Source organism: Lacerta agilis, chromosome 17, assembly GCF_009819535.1.
Source record: "Lacerta agilis isolate rLacAgi1 chromosome 17, rLacAgi1.pri, whole genome shotgun sequence".
Taxonomy (NCBI): Eukaryota; Metazoa; Chordata; class Lepidosauria; order Squamata; family Lacertidae; genus Lacerta; species Lacerta agilis.
The window spans coordinates 34,521,640-34,528,392 of NC_046328.1; the positions used below are offsets into that span (position 1 = coordinate 34,521,640).

Genomic DNA, 6,753 nt, shown 5'->3' on the forward strand with positions numbered 1-6,753 from the left:
ACATAAATCACCCCATCCATCAATTTAAGAAGATCAGTTCCAACCCCTGCCCTCCAATTCTATCCACAGAACAGGTAGAATCCCAAAACTTACTGAAAATGTAAACTGGAATCCTTATAATAGGAATGATCACCGGAGTCTTGTCTGGATCCTTGAGGTGAGATACTTTTTATACGGTCCCTCACCTGCCTTCCGGAAATGAAATTCCTCTCTTGGGCAAGAGTGAGCAAAGCTGGACTTTCATGTGATGAGTTACTGGATGGGCCACACCCCATGGAAAAGGTATCACCGGAACATAATGAGATTACTTTTGCAATGCAGCGTGCAACTCATGACAAGTCAGTGTCTGATTCTGCACTGCATAATTTAATTGCCCTTAGATTTCCTATGTATCAACAATCACACACATTGATCAATCGGGTGGGATGGGACAATGAAAGGTGTGGTCCAACAGAACAATGCTTTTCAGGGTCCTCTTACTAGATTCTTAAAAGACATATTTTGGAGAAGAATGGAGAATAGTCCCAAAGTAGAATTACCAAATGTCACCCACTTCTGCCAAAAGCTTGTTTTCTCTCTCCCTCCCTCCCTCTCCCCCAATAGTCGATTGTAGGGAAATAAAGGAATGATCACCATACATTGAAAGCTCATCCAACACATGTTGAAAGCTAGGGTTGCCATATTTCAAGAAGTGAAAAACCAGACACAAACAAATTGTTGACCTTTTTTGGGGGGGAGGAGCCAAATCCTGCTAATGGCAACCCTATTAAAGCACACGTCTTCCCCCAAAGATTCATAGGAACTGAATTCCCCCCCACCCTTACTGAGCTACAATTTCCAACATCCTTAGCAAATGTGAATGTAGCTTTAGTGGGAAGCAACCCTGTAAATTAAAGAACTCATGCTCAAACATACAACTGTAGAGTTGGAAGGGACCTGGGGGTCATCTAATCCAATCCCCTACAACTCAGGAATCTCACAGCCATCCCTGGATGGACTCAAACCACCAACCTTCTCGTTAATAGCCAGACACACTGACCCATCAGTCTGAGAGCCTTTCTGTATAAAGGTCCAGGTTCCCTGTGAAGAGGGACTGATTGTTAAACCACTCTGTTAATAGCAGAATAGGAGTCTCCCAACAACTCTCAGCACCCTTAACAAACCACAGTTCCCAGAATTCTTTGGGGGAAAACCATGGCTGTTTAAAATGGCAAATTTTTGCTTTAAATGTACAAGGGACTGCTCCCCCCCTGGCTCGTATTGCTCATTAATTACCCTCTGTTATTTATTACATTTCGTAACTGCCCATCATCCCAATGGCATCATAGTGTGTTGCTACACAACATACTGTGTAAGTTAAAATACAACATTTTGACATATACACCAGGGGTAAAGGTAAAGGACCCCTGACAGTTAAGTCCAGTTGTGGACAACTCTGGGGTTGTGGCGCTCATCCCGCTTTACTGGCCGAGGGAGCCAATGTTTGTCCGCAAGCAGTTTTTCCGGGTCATGCGACAAGCATGACCAAGCTGCCTCTGGCGAAACCAGAACAGCGCACGGAAACGCCATTTACCTTCCCACCGGAGCGGTACCTATTTACCTAGTTGCACTTTGACATGCGTTCAAACTGCTAGGTTGGCAGGAGCTGGGACCGAGCAACGGGAGCTCACCCTGTCGCGGGGATTTGAACCGCCAACCTTCCCATCGGCAAGCCCTAGGCTCAGTGGTTTAGACCACAGCACCAGTAGTCAAACTTTTTTATACCTACTGCCCACTAATGCATCTTTCTTGATGGTAAAATTTCCTTACCACCCACCAGCGCTCGATGGAAGGAGGATTCAGCTTGTGCCATAGAACCCCCTACCACCCACCTGGAATCCTGAAACACTCACTAGAGCAGTGTTTTTCAACCTTTTTTGGGCAAGGGCACACTTGTTTTATGAAAAAAATCACGAGGCACACCACCATTAGAAAATGTTAAAAAAATTAACTCTGTGCCTATATTGACTATATATAAAGTAATTCTCTTGAATAGGAATCAAATAAACACAATTTTTCCCACGGCACACCAGGCAACATCTCGCGGCACACTAGTGTGCCACGGAACAGTGGTTGAAAAACACTGCACTAGAGGGTGGCAGGGACCAGGTTGACAACCCCCGATATACACAATAAAGCAGAGATAAAAATGGTAAGTTAAATCCCTTTGTTGACTCTAACACACAGTCCCTCCACTCTGCTATACCTTCACAGCTGCCTAACTCCGACAGCAGGAGGGTCCATATTCCATGGCTTTACAATTTACAGTTTCCTGGACCATCAAAGACTCTAGCACACACGCTCTAGATTTAGGCCTGTGGGCCTGCTGGGTGTTGTAGCCAAATGGTTTAGTCACACATAGTTCTAAAATCGAAGGTGTGTGGAAACATTGAATGGAATCACCTTTCCCATGATGTGTCTTAAAGGCATCCAGAAAGACATTGCTCAAAAGGGTTGTCCTACTGGACGCTGTCTTTCTTTATCCCAAAAGTTGCCCAATGTTTGTTGATCTGCAGGTTTCCGACAAAGACAATTAGCTAAGTTACACAGCACAGAATCAGCCCCAGAACGTGATCAGGCGCCTGCAGTATTACAAAAGTGATCCCATTATTTCCTGGTGACACTTTTCCAAGGGGTGGGGCCCATCCATCGAAGATTTGCTCATGGCTTGAAGGACAAATTGCTCACACTTGCTCAAGACAGGAATTTCATTTCCAGAAGTAAGGCAAGGGGACTGTATAAAAGGTCTCACCCTCCAAGGATCCAGACATAGACTTCTGATCTTCGCTACTGCAGCTTTTCCAGTTGGCATTTGGGGTAAGTCTGGAAATACCACCTGCTCTATTGATTGTATCTGTGGGAGGTTTGAACTTTGATTATTCAAGATGCATGGGGATAACCTAGTTTCCGGATTAGGTGTCTTTGGGTTGGATCTAAATGCATTCGACTTAGAATAGACACAATGAAATGAATGAACCTTTGTTAGCCATGTCTACTGACTTCACTGGCTCTGCTCTGAGAAGGATTGGCGTTGGTTACAAATATTTGAAAACCAACAAACTGTAGGCATCGGTGAACTAAGGAATCCAAAAGAATCTTTGACTAAATAAGAGTTGAGTTATCACAAAGAGAATGCATCTAGCCAACAGTTTGAGTGAAGAGTCACAGCTTGGTGGTAGAACATCTGCTTTGCCTGCAGAAGGTCCCACACTCAACTCCCAGCATCTCTCTCTTTTTTAAAAATAATAATTTTAATAATTTTAATTAATTATTAATTATCACGATACCAAATTACAATCCAATTAAAAACAGAGCCAATTATTCAAAAACTGAATTAAACAATCTGAGCATCACAAGGTAAACTCCCAGCATCTCAAGGTACAGCTGAAATGGCCTCCTGTCTGAAACTAGCCCTGAAAAAACTAGGGTTCAAGGTATATGTTCTTCCTTAAAGGTATTAGGGAGCATGGTCACCTAAGAAAGAAGCTCCTTTAGTCTGGATTACTTGCTTTGCAGGATGAGTAGAATGTTACAAACCCGGGGTACATTGGGTGAGCCCCACAACAGTTAAAATGTTTATTTATTTACTTAACATTTGTATCCCACCACTTTTCTTCCAAGGAGCTACATATTTCTTTTCCTCCTGTCTTATCCTCGCAACCACTCTGTAGGCCGAGAGTGTGGGACTGGCCGGAGATAACACAGTGAGCTCCATAGATGAGCAGGGATTCAAATCTGAGTCTCCCAGGTCCTAGAGCAAAACTCTAACCACTATGAAACACTGGCTCCAGTTAGGAATGGATTTCATTTTCTAACACAAACAGAACATCATAGATGCCTCCTTCAGCAAGGGAAGGCCACTATATTGTAAGCTGCTTTGAGCAGAAGACTAAGAAAGTTTCTTAGTATGTTTCCGAGCAGCCCTGTTTAGGGAAGTTTTTAACCTGTGATATTTTAATGTATTTTAATATCTGTTGGAGGCCGCCCAGAGTGGCTGGGGGCACCCGGCCAGATGGGCGGGGTACAAATAAATTATTATTATTATTATTATTATTATTATTATTATTATTATTATTATTATTATTATTATTATTATTATTACAAGAAAGGTATGCTTCTGCTGGACCTTCTCTGAAAGGCTGTTTCTTCATTTCTCACAGGACTCCAGATTTGACCGATATCAAGATGTGCTCCCGCAACGATAGAGGATGCCACAACAAACCACAGGACTCCTGCCACAACAAACCACAGGATTCCTGCCACAACAAACCACAGGACTCCTGCCACAACAAACCACAGGACTCCTGCCACAGAGGTGGAAGTTCCTGCCATGAGGACAGAGGCTGCCAGCAGCAACCTCCTGTGGTCATCCCAGCTCCATGCATCCCTCCTGTGGTCATCCCACCCCCTTGCCAGCAGCAGACGAAGCAAACCCCCCAGTGGCCACAGCAGCAGAAGTAGAGAACATGAGACTCCCCAGGAAGATGTGTTTGTTGGATGAAGGATCGTCATTAGCTAAAAGAAGCAGATGAAGGATGGGAGATAGCTTATTGGATGCCTTTCTCTCTACATAAAATTGTATCAAATATTTTCTCTGCCTAGCATTGAAATTCCAGTGTCTTTTCTCCACCCAGAAACATAATTTGGGGAGGAAAGTTAACTGTTTTCTGTTTTGGCCTCTGTTTGGGCAACAGTACTAATTAAAATCATATGCAAAAATAAGACACCGTGCACTGTTTCTTTTGTATATTTGTGGCCTAACGAGCTGGCCTGTTGAGATCCTTGAACTCTTTTTGTTTTAAAGAGAAAGTAAGGTTTCTAGTCCATAAGGACTTTAAACAATTTGTTTAGTGGGTGAAGGACAATATTGGCTTCTTTGCTGTGTTTGGCTAAAAGAAAGAAAGAAATATTGATACACATCTTCCTCAAACAAAAATAATCTTTTCTCAACGGCACAGAAATACTCTGGCCTTTTACTCCCCTTAGTATGCAATGTGTAAAATATTAACTGTTTGCTGCAGTTTTACATAGGGTTACCCTCCAAGTGTCCCTATTCTCCAGAGACGGCCCTGATTTAGAGAAGTTGTCCCAGTTTCTGATTTGATCCTAGAATGTCCACTTTTCCTTAGGATATCCCTGTTATCATTGGAGAAATGTTGGAGGGCATGGAGTTATTAACTCCTGAGCTATCTGAAGGCAATCCTGGATTATTATTGGGGTTTTAAATATATATATATATATATATATATTAATGTTTTATTATGTTTTTATATACTGTATGTTGAAAGCTGCTCAGAGTGGCTGGGGCAACCCAGTAAGATGTATCTGAAGAAGTGTGCATGCACACGAAAGCTCATACCAAGAACAAACTCAGTTGGTCTCTAAGGTGCTACTGGAAAGAATTTTCTATTTTGTTTCGACTATGGCAGACCAGCACGGCTACCCACCTGTAACCAGTAAGATGTGTGTGGTATAAATAGCAAAGTTAGCATTATAGAATGGGACGTCACTATTTTCATTGGATAAATGTTGGAGGGTATGAAAATCCAGACACAAACAAACTGTAGAACTTTTTTGATATAAAAATGCCAAAGTTGTTGAGCATTTCTTTTTTCTTTAGCAAAACACCAAACTGGTCGAGCTTTTTAAAGAAGATCCCCAAATGCACAAAACCCTCAGATTTTTGGTTATGTTGCCAAAAATCCAGGATGAACTGCTGCTTTTGGGAAATTCCACTTCCAGAAGTACAGCAGCCCTACCCAGCACACTGGTGTCACTTTTTACATTTGTTCTTAAGCCCTGCATCTCCATCACCTTAACATTTCATTTTATTTGTGCATTTGTGACTTAAAGGGTTTGCACATTGGCTCCCAGTACGTTTCCGAGCACAATTCAAAGTGTTGGTGCTGACCTTTAAAGCCCTAAATGGCCTCGGCCCAGTATACCTGAAGGAGCGTCTCCACCCCCATCGTTCAGCCCGGACACTGAGGTCCAGCGCTGAGGGCCTTCTGGCAGTTCCCTCATTGCGAGAGGTGAAGTTTCAGGGAACCAGGCAGAGGGCCTTTTCGGTAGTGGTGCCCACCTTGTGGAACACGCTTCCATCAGATGTCAAGGAAATAAGCAGCTATCCTATTTTTAAGAGACATCTGAAGGCAGCCCTGTTTAGGGATGCTTTTAATATTTAATGCTGTATTGTTTTAACATTCGTTTGGGAGCTGCCCAGAGTGGTTGGGGAAGCTCAGCCAGATGGGCGGGGTATAAATTATTATTATTATTATTATTATTATTATTATTATTATTATTATTATTATTATTACACAGGTGTGGGTATATATATAAAAAGAAGAATTCCATGGATGTCAAGATCCAGGTTCCTGGTTGCCATGTGTCCTCTTTTTCTAGGACACTTCCTCTTTTTCAGGGGTAAAATTTGAGACAAATTGCATTTATTTGCTTTGAATGGCTGTCATAGCATCCTCTTTTTTTGCTCTTCGACATATGGCAACCCTAGGTTTGGGGCAAGTACACTTTGGTGAGAGAAACTCAGGGGAGATTTAAAATCACAAAATAGGCAGCAAAGTAGAATGTGGGAATATAGGCTGTTGCCATGAGAGTGGCGCATGTCTCAAACGTTAGTCCAAGCGACCCTCCAAAATTGCAAACTTTCAGTTCTTCAACAAGTGTAAAATTTGCTAGTTCCAGATTCTCAATAAT

The 6,753-nt window shown here is 42.4% G+C and overlaps 1 long non-coding RNA gene across 1 annotated transcript; it reads left to right on the forward strand.

Moving 5' to 3' along the window:
* Positions 1–2,773: 2,773 nt before the first annotated feature.
* Positions 2,774–4,751, forward strand: LOC117061939. The gene is made up of 2 exons (XR_004428164.1): positions 2,774–2,856; positions 4,200–4,751. It is a non-coding gene; the product is annotated as an uncharacterized LOC117061939 (long non-coding RNA).
* Positions 4,752–6,753: the final 2,002 nt, after the last annotated feature.